The following is a 12,975-nucleotide window of genomic DNA, read 5'->3' on the forward strand; positions in this document are numbered from 1 at the left end:
ACAACTCGCCATGACCGGCCAAGTGAATGCCATTCCATCTCCTGATTCCACAGATTCAATATTGGGGCAAAAAAAATCTTCAAATGGCTCCCCACCAACAATCATACAACTGTCACTCAAGCCCTCATCGCCAGAAAGCTGTCCTACTGCAAAGCACTCTATGGTGGAATCAACGCTCAACTAACCCTACAATACTCAGCCACCAGCCTCATCCTCAACACTGCAACCTGCATGCATAGCAAGTTACACCTCACAGACCTTACAAAACTCAGCCACCAGCCTCATCCTCAACCCACCAGCCTGCATGCATGGCACGTTACACCTCACAGGCCTTGCAAAATTCAGCCACCAGCCTCGTCGTCAACCCACCAGCCTGCATGCATGGCACGTTACACCTCACAGGCCTTTCAAAACTCAGCCACCAGCCTCGTCGTCAACCCACCAACATGCATGCATGGCACGTTACACCTCACAGGCCTTTCAAAACTCAGCCACCAGCCTTGTCGTCAACCCACCAGCCTGCATGCATGGCACGTTACACCTCACAAATCTCAGCCACCAGCCTTGTCCTCAACCCACCAGCTGGCATGCGATACCCCGTTCCACCTCACACACCTTGCAAAACTCAGCCACCAGCCTCGTCCTCAACCCACCAGCCTGCATGCATAGCACATGACACCTTACAGACCTTACAAAACTCAGCCACCAGCCTCGTCCTCAACCCACCAGCCTGCATGCATAGCACGTTACACCTCACAGACCTTACAAAACTCAGCCACCAGCCTCGTCCTCAACCCACCAGCCTGTTTGCATAGCACGTTACAGCTCAGAGACCTTACAAAACTCAGCCACCAGCTTCGTCCTCAACCCACCAGCCTGCATGCATAGCACAATATACCTCAGACCCAGGGCCGGACTGGGAACCACAACCGGCCCTGGCAAAGTGCACAGCCGGGGGAAGGTTGAAGCAAAGGGGGCGCCGAGCTCTTTGCTGGGGCTGGTTTTCGGCCGATTTTGTTACAGGGCCGATTTTGCAGTTAAGCAGCAAAAACTGCCCTGTAACATGGCCTCTAGGGGCCCAAAACTGGCACCCACACATGCGGCCCACCGGGGGATTGCCCGCTATGACCAGTCCGGCCCTGGAGAATGGCACAAGGCAGAGCAGAGAAGGGTGCAAGGGGGAGGGCGAGAAGGGTGCAAGGCAGGGGGCGAGAAGGGTGCAAGTCAGCGGCCGAGAAGGGTGCAAGGCAACAGGTGAGAAGGGTGCAAAGGGGAGGGGGAAGGGTGCAAGGCAGACAGGAGAAGGGTGCAAGGCATAGGGGAGAAGGGTGCAAGACAGAGTAGAGAAGGGTGCAAGGCAGAGGGGAGAATCTTGCAAGGCAGAGGGGAGAATGGTGCAAGGTAGAAAAGGGTGCAAGGCAGACGTAGAGAAGGGAACAAGGGGGAGGGGGAGAAGGGTGCAAGGGGATGGGGAGAAGGGTGCAAGGGGGAGAAGGGTGCAAGGGGAGGGCGAGAAGTGTGCAAAGCAGAGGGAAGAAGGGTGCAAGGGGAGGGTGAAAAGGGTGCAAGGTAGAGGGGAGAAGGGTGCAAGGTAGAGGGGAGAAGGGTGCAAGGCAGAGGGCGAGAAGGGTGCAAGGCAGAGGGGAGAAGGGTGTAAGGGGGAGGCCTAGAAGGGTGAAAGGCAGAGGGCGAGAGAGGTGCAAGGTAGAGAAGGGTGCAAGTCGGAGGGGGAGAAGGGTGCAAGGCAGAGAGGAGAAGGGTGCAAGGCAGAGAGGAGAAGGGTGAAAGGCAGAGGGGAGAAGGGTAAAAGGCAGAGGGGAGAAAGGGGCAAGGCAAAGGGGAGAAAGGTACTAGGTAGAAAAGGGTGCAAGGCGGAGGTGGAGAAGGGTACAAGGGGGAGGGGTAGGGGGAGAAGTGTGTAAGGGGGGGGGTAGGTGCAAGGGGGAGGGGGAGAAAGGTGCAAGGGGGAGGGCGAGAAGGGTGCAAGGAGGAGGGCAAGAAGGGTGCAAGGCAGAGGGCGAGAATGGTGCAAGGCAGAGGGGAGAATGGTGCAAGGCAGAGGGGAGAATGGTGCAAGGTAGAAAAGGGAGTAAGGCGGAGGTGGAGTAGGGTACAAGGGGGAAGGGGAGAAGGGTGCAAGGGGCAGAAGGGTTTCAAGGGGGAGGGCGAGAAGGGTGCAAGGCAGTGAAGGGTGCAAGGCAAAGGGGGATATGGGTTCAAGGTGGAGAAGGGTGCAAGGCAGAGGGGAGAAGGGTGCAAGGGGGAGGCCAAGAAAGGTGCAAGGCAGAGGGTGAGAGAGGTGCAAGGTAGAGAAGGGTGCAAGTAGGAGGGGGAGAAGGGTGCAAGGCAGAGAGGAGAAGGTTGCAAGGCAGAGAGGAGAAGGGTGCAAGGCAGAGAGGAGAAGGGTGCAGGGCAGAGGGGAGAAGGGCGCAAGGCAGAGGGGAGAATGGTGCAAGGCAGAGGGGAGAATGGTGCAAGGTAGAAAAGGGTGCAAGGCAGAGGGGAGAATGGTGCAAGGTATAAAAGGGTGCAAGGCGGAGGTGGAGAAGGGTACAAGGCGGAGGGGCAGGTGGGTGCAAGGTTGAGAAGGGTGCAAGGCAAAGGGGGATATGGGTTCAAGGTGGAGAATGGTACAAGGTGGAGGGAGAGAAGGCTGCAAGGCAGAGGGGGAGAAGAGTGCAAGGCAGAGGGGGAGAAAGGTTCAAGTTGGAGAAGGGTGGAAGGCAGAAGGGTAGAACGGTGCATGGCAGAGGGGGAGAAGGGTGCAAGGACGTTAGGGGAGAAGGGTGCAAGGCGGAGGGTGAGAAGGGTGCAAGGCGGATGGGGAGAAGGGTGCAAGGGAGAGGGGGAGAAGGGTGCAAGGCAGAGAGGAGAAGGGTGCAAGGCAGAGGGGAGAAGGGTGCAAGGCAGAGGGGGGAAGGGTGCAAGGCAGAGGGGAGAAGTGTACAAGGCAGAGGGGGATATGAGTTCAAGGTGGAGAACGGTGCAAGGTGGAGGGGGAGAAGGGTGCAAGGCAGAGGGGGAGAAGGGTGCAAAGCTGAGGGGGAGAAGGGTGCAAGGCAGAGAGGAGAAGGGTGCAAGGCAGAGGGGAGAAGGGTGCAAGGCAGAGGGGAGAAGGGTGCAAGGCAGAGGGGAGACAGAGGGGAGAAGGGTACAAGGCAGAGGGGGATATGGGTTCAAGGTGCAGAACGGTGCAAGGTGGGGAGGGAGAAGGGTGCAAGGGGGAGAAGGGTGCAAGGTGGAGGGGAGAAGGGTGCAAGGCAGAGGGGAGACAGAGGGGAGAAGGGTACAAGGCAGAGGGGGATATGGGTTCAAGGTGCAGAACGGTGCAAGGTGGGGAGGGAGAAGGGTGCAAGGGGGAGAAGGGTGCAAGGTGGAGGGGGAGAAGGGTGCAAGGTGGAGGGGGAGAAGGGTGCAAGGCGGAGGGGGAGAAGGGTGCAAGGCGGAGGGGGTAAGGGTCCAAAGTTGATAAGGGTGCAAGGCAGAAGAGGAGAAGGGTGCATGGCGGAGGGGGAGAAGAGTGCAAGTACGTGGGGGAGAAGGGTGCAAGGCGGAAGGGGAGAAGGGTGCAAGGCGGATGGGGAGAAGGGTGCAAGGCAGAGGGGGAGAAGGTTGCAAGACGGAGGGGGAGAAGGGTGCAAGGCAGAGAGGAGAAGGGTGCAAGGCAGAGGGTAGAAGGGTGCAATGCAAAGGGGAGAAGGGTGGAAGGCAGAGGGGAGAATTGTGCAAGGCAGAGGGGAGAAGGGAGAAGGGTGCAAGGCAGAGGGAAGAAGGGTGCGGGGGAGAGGGGAGAATGGTGCAAGGCAGAGTTGAGAATGGTGCAAGGTAGAAAAGGGTGCAAGAAGGAGGGGGAGACGGGTGCAAGTGGGAGGAGGAGAAGAATGCACGGGGGAGGGCAAGAAAGGTGCAAGTCAGAGGGGAGAATGGTGCAAGGCAGAGGGGAGAATGGTGCAAGGCAGAAGGGAGAATGGTGCAAGGTAGAAAAGGGTGCAAGGCAGAGGGGAGAATGGTGCAAGGTATAAAAGGGTGCAAGGCGGAGGTGGAGAAGGGTACATGGGGGAGGGGTAGAAGGGTACGAGGGGAGAAGGCTGCAAGGGGTGGGCGAGAAGGGTGCAAAGCAGAGGGGAGAAAGGTGCAAGGGGGAGGGTGAGAAGGGTGCAAAGCAGAGGGCAAGAAGGGTAGAAGGCAGACCGGAGAAGGGTGCAAGGTAGAAAAGGGTGCAAGTCGGAGGGGGAGAAGGTTGCAAGGAGGAGGGGGAGAAGGGTGCAAGGCAGAGGGGAGAAGGGTGCAAGGCAGAGGGGAGAAGGGTGCAAGGTAGAGGGGAGAATGGTGCAAGGCAGAGGGGAGAATGGTGCAAGTTAGAAAAGGGTGCAAGGCGGAGGTGGAGTAGGGGACAAGGGGGAAGAGGAGAAGGGTGCAAGGGAAGGGGGAGAAAAGTGCAAGGGGGAGGGTGAGAAGTGGGCAAGGGGGAAAGGGGGAGAAGGGTGCAAGGCAGAGAAGGGTGCAAGGCAAAGGGGGATATGGGTTCAAGATGGAGAAGGATGCAAGGCGGAGGGGGAGAAGGGTGCAAGGCGGAGGGCAAGAAGGGTGCAAGGCAGAGGGGGAGAAGGGTGCAAGGCAGAGGGGCAGAAGGGTACAAGGCAGAGTGGAGAAGGGTGCAAGGCGGAGAAGGGTGCAAGGTAGAATGGCAGAAGGGTGCAAGGCAGAGGGGGAGAAGGGTGCAAGTTGGAGGGGGAGAAGGGTGCAGGGCGGAGGGGGAAAAGAGTGCAAGGCAGAGGGGAAAAGGGTGCAAGGAAAAGGGGAGAATGGTGCAAGGCATAGGGGAGAATGGTGCAAGGTAGAAAAGAGTGCAAGTCAGAGGTGGAGTATAGTACAAGGGGGAGGGGGAGAAGGGTGCAAGGGGGAGGGGGAGAAGGGTGCAAGGGGGAGGGTGAGAAGGGTACAAGGGGGAGGGTGAGAAGGGTTCAAGGCAGAGGAGAGAAGGGTGCAAGGGGTATGGTGATGAAGTTAAACATTTGCCCCCCCTTGAAACATTTCTGCGGATGCCCATGGATGAGGTCGAGCAGCACAGCTAGGAACACTGAGGAGGCAGGGGATAATAGCCGGGTAGGGGCTGCGCGGAGAAAAATAGGGTCGAGAGAATTTGGGATGGGGTGGAAGCAACAACATCATTAAAAGAGGGAGAGAAGGGGCAGCGTGGGAAGGAGAGTAGCGTGATGTGAAGAGGAAGAGTTGTGGGCACGCGCAATGGAAGCAAAAGCATCAGGAAAAGAGGGGAGAGAAGGGGAAGCGTGTGAAGGAGATTAGCGTGATGTGAAGAGGTGTGGGCACGTGCGGCAGGGTCAGAAAGAAGATGAGAGGTGAGCGGAAGGAGGCAAAAACAAAAGTCCCAGCATTTTGGAGGCCGAGAGAGGATGCCAGTAAACGGGGAACACAATTGCAGTGTTGCAGTAGCAGCATGTAGATGAGTACTCGGAGCTGTTTCCCCAGGGTATGTGAGTAGTAGGCATAGCTTAAAACGGAGGTGTTATGGAGGCCGTGAGAGGAAGCCAGTAAATGGGGAACACAATTGCAGTGTCACCGCTGCAGCATGTAGATGAGTACTCAGAGCTGTTGCCCCTGAGTACATGAATAGTAGGCATAGCTTAAAAGGGAGGGGTTTTGGAGGCCGTGAGAGGATGCCAGTAAACGGGGAACACAATTGCAGTGTCGCTGTAGCAGCATGTAGATGAGTACTCAGAGCTGTTGCCCCTGGGTATGTGAATAGCAGGCATAGCTTAAAAGGGAGGTGTTTTAGAGGCCGTGAGAGGATGCCAGTAAACAGGGAACACAATTGCAGTGTAGCGCACGCTGTAAAAAAAAAAAGAACTGCAGAGGGTTTACAAAGTGGGAGGATTGAGGGGAGTGCGACCGAGAATGAACAAAGTGTTTCCCTTGAGGGAGCGAGCCTGGAGCACCATGTGTTTGCAAGTTAATTACAATTACAAACCTATGGTGTCAAAGCTTGCTCCCACAAGGGAATCGCCAAACGTGCTCGCATTGCCATTGAAAGCAATTCAACGAGTGCACGTTTTTAGGGCAAAAGCTGAATCGATTCCAAAAGATCTCTCTTATGCAGCGCAAGCGCTGCCTACGCGAGACCTAAAAATGCAAAGGTACAAAAGCTTCTGTGCTAACTAGGATCATTCCCATGCCGAACAAATGGGACACAACTTCACTAATATAGCGTCCTGTTCAAAAAGCGCATATACTGATGCCAAATATTTAGCAAATGTGACGAATGGCTGTTGGTATAATTTAAACAAGCGTTAAGAATTATTGTGAAAGGAGAGTGTGCACACTTTTAAAAAGCATTTCTATAAAATGCATAGCGCTTCTAACTTTCACACAAACGAAACAAAAGTGCCTTTCAAAGGGAACACACGCTCCCTTAACAATAAATACCAAAGTTAGTTTACCATTCCCAACAGGAGTCACTTCCCACCGGTGATTACAAATTCATTATGTAAAATGAGAATCACAGTGCCTTTAAAGGACCACTTCCAACTTGAATAAATAAAACAGTTTCACAGCAGGAGAACCACAATGCCTTTTAGGGACCACAAAAACAAACTCAACCAAAGTAAAGGAAACCATACATGCATATTTTTTTTGCATACAAAGTAGAAGTACAGGGCCTTTGCTTCTAATGTATAGCACTTCTACCTGAAAAAGAGCAGGCTGTTGTTTTTTGTTTGCGTGTTTTCAGGGGGATGAGTAGGAGGGAGTTGGAACTCGTGAGACTTGTAGACTGGCCAGCTTTCTTAAGTTTAGAAGCAAGGTATTCCGGTTTCCCTGTGTGTAGGTCTTTGTGTGTAAGGCAGGCAGTTCTGAAGCTGACACACATTTCCACTGAGAGCCATTTTAGATCTCTGAGTGCAGGAGATATATGGTCACATTTCTTTACTCCGATCACCATTCTGGCAGCTGCATTGAGGGTAGTTTTGAGTAGCGCTAGGTGGGAGAGAGCTGTACCAGAGAGGACTGCGTGGACATGGCTTCCATAGCTCTATTCGGTCTAGGGACGAGGAAGGGCAAGGGGACTGGCTAGGGGGCGGGGCTTGGGAGGCCTAGGGTGTGTGGGGGAGGAGGAGATGGGGGTGGAGTAAGTGTTTAGGGGGGATTGTGGAGTGTCGAGAGGTTGGTTAGGATATGATTCAGGCCCTGTATTATAATGGCTACTTGGCTTTCAATACGGGTGAGGTGGCGATCCGTCTCTTCTTGAGGAAAGGTGGGTTGCTTCTGGGTAGAGTCTCCTCAGCGGGGAGAAGAGCTGATAGTGTTGTATTGTCTTCTGGTGTTAATTGAGTTTTCAGTTTGGGTTATGGGACAGGGCGTAGGATGAGGGGGGGTAGAGTTGTGGTAGTCGGTTTTTTTTGCTGGAGGGTAGAGGCCGGTGATTGGGAGACTTGGGGTGTGTATTGCGGTCCCTCGGTACTGATAGGGGGGCGTTCTGCAGAGGGGGTTGTTCTAGAGGATGGACTAGTGCAAGGGGAGAGGCCGCGTCCTTGGTGGCGGAGGGATTGGAGAGGGTTAGTGGTTGCGTGTAGGTGATTGTGATAGCGGGAGGCGGAATAGGGAAGGTGTTCAGTTTGGGGGACTGGTTGCCCGGGTGGACAGGGAGCATTGGGAGGGGGGTAGTGTGTGGGTGCTGTTGGTGTGTAGAGAAGGGAAGAGGAAATCAAAAGCCTCAAGGTTGGCATTGTTAGCTTGGATCAGGACTGTGCCGCTGGAGTAGATGGTCACCAAGGTGATCCCGCAGTGTAGCAGGTGGTTGGGGTGTAGAATGATAGTTTGCAGCTATGGGGAGTCTTGGTGGTTTTGGTGATTTGGCTTTCAGGGTGGAGGGCCTATCTGTGTGAAAGATGAGGTCCATTTTTACTTGACCTTTAGCAGAAAAATGATATGTCAGCAAAGAGGGATTTAGGGAATTGCCTGATAAGTGTGTGTTTGAGGTTTTTTTTTATTTTGGCGAGAGGTGGGGGGAGGGAGATCGAGAAGGAGTTTGGGCCGTGACATTTTATGTAGGGAGAGGAGAGGGGGTTGGGGAGGTTGTCGTGATAGAAGGCATTATAAAAGTCAGTGTGGGAAAATCCTTTTGTGCTGGGTTTATTCCAGTAACCCAGCAGACGGGGCGAGTAGTGACTACGGACGGGGCAGTTAGCGGTGTCAGATCGCTCTATATGAAATGGGTTGGAGGGTACTGAAACGCGATCTTGGGGGTCAGAGGGAGATAGGGAATAGGGGAGCTTGAGTCAGCTTAGTTTCTGGTGGGGAATGGGGTAGTAGTGGTGGCCATTGCATTAGGGAATTAATGAGGTTGCCACTGGAACAGTGCCTTGTCAGTGGGGCTGTGGTATCTCCGAAGGGGGAGAAGTAACTATGTAAGGGGTCCAGGTAGTATAAAAGAGGGGAGGGTTCAAAGGAGAGGGGTGGATGGGAGGCAGTCAAGGTGAGGGGAGTCAGTGGCGAATCTGTATGGTGTGAGGATCCAAGAAGGTTGTAAGGTGTTCTTAGGTTGTCTTAGGGTCAGCTTGTAGATCTATGGTGGCTATTGGGAGTCTGGGCTCCCTTGAGCAAAGATCTGATAGTTCCATAATGTGAGTGAGGCGACCATTTATTGATCAGTTCCACGACGCAAATTGGTCATTTATTGGTCAGTTCCACAAAGCGAATGAGGCGGCCATTTATTGGTCAGGCATTGCAGGACTTTGCCGTAGGTTTAGTCTAGTTGTCTGAGGGCTCTACTTCGACAGAAACAGGATTGAGGTGGGTCATAGGCACACATGGACTCATAGCGTTGGTGTTCAGTTAGTGAAAGTGATTTGTGGATATCCGGGGTGGGGGGGGGGGGGGCTCTTGTGTGTGTCCCCTACGCAATGGAAGGGATTTGCCTTTGCTCGCGTGTTTATTTTTCAATTCCTTCTTTGGCCCCGATCTGAGTGCACGTCCATTTTTGGGTCAGGCGACTGTAGAGCACAGGAACAGTTCATGCTCAGATTCATTTTAGGGAACTTCCTGATGTCCGGGTGCAGGAGGCGGACTTTTGGGCTCGACGGAGGTCTAGGGTTGCTAGTGCCCACTTCAGGGAGTCGGTTATTGATTGTGGTCGAGGGTCTTCTAGAGGATCGGTCCTGACTAGACCACCATTTTGGGGTCAGGCGTAGTGGAGCGAGGTGAAAGCTTGTGCTCCTATTCCAGGAAAGACTCTAGATGACCTGGTGGGAGGGCATGAGAGGTTGTCAGTCTGAGGACATCACGGGGGAACATTTGTGAGAGCGCAGTGCGGTGTCAGAACTTTTACTTGTGGGCATACTCTTCGGTGCTAGCTATGCAGCTATTTTTGTGGTCAGGAGGTGGAAGCATTGGGGAATAAAGAGCTCCGATTCTGCAAGTGATCACCTATGAGAGAGGCCAGGGGCAAGAGGCAGTCTCCAGGGCTTGCGGCAGGGCGCCACTCACCTGCGCCTACTTCCGGATGCCCCCAGAGTGGTTGCGGCCAGGAGAGACGTTGTCTCTCGATGGTAGTCGGTCCCCTATTTCAAAACGACTGAACAGAACTAGGAAAACACGAGGTATGGCCCGTCCGAGATCATAGGGAAGGCTGGTAGGGGAGACCACCTCCCCATTGTCCTGGCCACCGTGCATCCGACTCGCGGCCCTGTGCATCCGCTGCATCGATGGCCGTGGTGGCAGCGCTCATCCTGTCAACTGGGCAACCAAAGTGGGTGGGGGCAAGCACTTTTCCTCAATACCACCCTAGCGAGTGATGCTGTGAGAACGGCAAAACCAATCCGACGGACACAACCTTCTCTCAATACATGTTGGGACCCAGGACGGTCCAAGTCTACCCCCCTCTTCAGGCCTGTCAAATGCTTCAACAGCGGGAAACCAATCTCCCGCCCGAGCAACCCAGCTCCATAACCACTGGGACGTACCACGCCACACAGTGATCACAGAGTTAGCACACCTGGGGGTGGGGTGGCAGGGGCAAAACCGTTTGAGAAGTGAGAGGAACTGCCCCAAATGACCAAACTCACTACAAAAACACCAACACCGTCTCCAACCCAAACACGACGAGGACTAGGAGACGACCTGCAGATGGCGTGCCCGGTGCAAGAGAGGACACCAGGATGGCCAGGGGAGGTATAAATCCCCCCTCAACGGAAGATACGCGCCTAGCGCGCCTAAGGCAAGGGGGACTCCTCCCTGAGTCCCGGAATTAGAGGGGGTGGGTTAGTGCCCAAATGGCACCAAAGGCCACCCTTTTAGGATGACCCCTAGGTTGGCCTCGGGCAGTGCATTTCACTCGTGTGGAGTGATTATAGCAGGTTTTGCAGACAAAGATGCACACGGACGCTCGACCGAAAAAGGGGGTGAAGCTTGTTCCTTACTCAACACATTTGATAAAAATAGTAATGAAGCAGCCGACTCAACCCGCTGAGGTGATGTCACAGGTGGAGGCAAGTCAGCATCCAAACTTATTTGGTTGACTGACTTGAACACGTTGCAACATGTTTTAGGTAAACACTTTGATAAGGGGCTATTTACATTAGAACAGAAAATGAAAATTTTTGCGATATGGTGCTAGATCGAGTGACCAAGATGGGGCAATTACTTTTTACTAATTTCTCAAATCCAAAGGAGTCAACTAGGGCTTAATGGTATTGATCAGCCTCTCAGCTTCCTAGCTACAGGAGAGATGGTCTAGCAATGTACCCGATACAGCTAGGGTACAGAGATCACCAGTGCGGCAAGGGAAGGGCTGATCCGAGTGGAAAGGATTGTTGGGAAAGCTGCGTCCCCAGTCTAGTCTCAGGGGGGCTAGTTATTGTTAATCCTATCTCCAAAGCCCTTTCAAGGTGGCAAGGTTTGCAAGGTGGCGCCCTGCAGTTACCCCTAGCCACGACACTATATGTCATAATCTTTCCAAATGTGCCACTTCTTCGTCAATCACAGAGAGAAGAATGAGGAGCTTTAAGGCATAAAGTTGTACATTGGATAAGGAGGCATATGTGGAATAACTTTTACTCATTTAATGAGGTTAATATGGTCAGGGGAGTGGCATGGGTGGGATTGAGACCTTAAAACTTCACTGAGGAGTGTATGGTAGTAAAGTTTAAGACTCCTGCCACTGTTAGAAACATCCTACTTATATTGAATTAAGCATCTTGTCAAACTGACAACTTCAGGGTATTACCGATAAGCGTCTTTTATAGACCCGAAGATTGTACAACACACAGGATGGGGACCTCAGGGGTTGATACTAGGGGGCATTCACATCCCTAGTTCAGTGTAGATTTGAGCAACTAATGTTCACCACTTGAAGCTCCGGAAGAAATTGACTGACTCCCTGATGCGGACAGGCTGTCATGCTCCTTAGCGGAAGGTAGTCAGGTCCCCGGGCACCCTGCTCCTAGCTTAGGAATTCCTGATCCAACATCCAGCCTCAAGAGTAGCTTAAAGCACCCAAAGACGTCTAAAGACAGTAGTATTCAATTAGCATCCTTGAATATCACAGTTTTTTTTATATATAAATTAGATAATTCGGATTGGTTTGTATGCATGTCTCACTTTGATATTGTCTGTTGTCAGGAAAATTAGGCAGCTGAGCCTTTCTTTGTTGGTGGCTTTTGTTCATTTTGCAGTCCATCTGACCGGTCACATTAAGGAAGAGACAAAGGGCCTTATGTAATTTAATATCGTTTAATAACGCAATTCCTATGATGAGAGCTATTGCCTATGATCAGCTGCTGAGTATTCAACTCCGAGATTTAAAAAACATCTTATTCATTTATTTGTACTACAAAAACTTTGAGCCTAACAGTTATCCAATCATAATTAAATAATAGGATAATGAATTGGACAAATCAAATTCTTCGCAAACAACAAGAGCCTGGTTAATATTATATGGGTGGGAGATTTAAATTGCCTTGTGTGTACTCTACTTCCAGCAACAGTCTGAGGGTGACAGAAACACATGATATGTGTCACACGCATTTTTGCCCACTGCCGTTATGGTGAGGCTCTCACCCACTTGTGGATGAAGCATCATCTTCTATATGCCTTGGTAATCTACCCTAAGGAGGATACATTATGATACTGCTTCACGGGTGAAGGGGTCTGTAGCACCATTGATTTGATACTATTTTCTGATGGGTGTCTAATTTTTAGTATTTTACCTAACTGATGTAGTGGCCATCATCCGTTCTCCATTAAATTGATTTTGAATACAGAATAACTTTAAGCTGAGACTAACCAGGCTGCTCTGACTTTCTCAAAACATAAAGATGTGGTGATGAAATGGAATAGCCTAGACCCATACAAATTGCTGTAAGGATAGCTGAAGATGAATATGATGGTCTGTGAGACAGTTCTTGATCGTAGGGCAGAACTCCCGAAGATATTTGACTCTTATTCTTCTATGTTTGAGTCCTTAAACAAATTGCTGACAGTGGATAGCAAGCCAAGAGGCTTAAAGCCATATAGACTGTTAGATAATACTTGGTCCGTGGCCCATTGAAAACTAATAAATGCTTTGAAAAGTAAACCACGAATCTGCGAAGAAGTTAGGGAATGGAGGAGGGATTACCAGGCAGTGCTTGGGCGAAGGAAAAGCATCATTAGAAATAATGCGTAGGAAGACCTATTGGATCTGGGGAATTAAGGGATATGGCCACCTTTTGGAAAGTTATCAACTCACCTGTTTTAAAGAGCCCAATACTCCAAAGGTAGAAACTCTACGGTAGATTTACAAGTTTTGTTCTTGCTGCACTGTGTGACAAGTAAAGGGCAGGAATGCACTGTATTTAAGGCAATACAGCACATTCCTGCCTTTTTCCCTGCCCTGGTGCCCTTTTGTCAGGAATTTGCCAACTTTTGGCAGCCTAGCGCCAACACAGGCATGCTTTGCGCTGCGTTGCCTTACTCTAGATT

This window comes from Lissotriton vulgaris, chromosome 2_1 (genome assembly GCF_964263255.1).
Source record: "Lissotriton vulgaris chromosome 2_1, aLisVul1.2, whole genome shotgun sequence".
NCBI lineage: Eukaryota > Metazoa > Chordata > Amphibia > Caudata > Salamandridae > Lissotriton > Lissotriton vulgaris.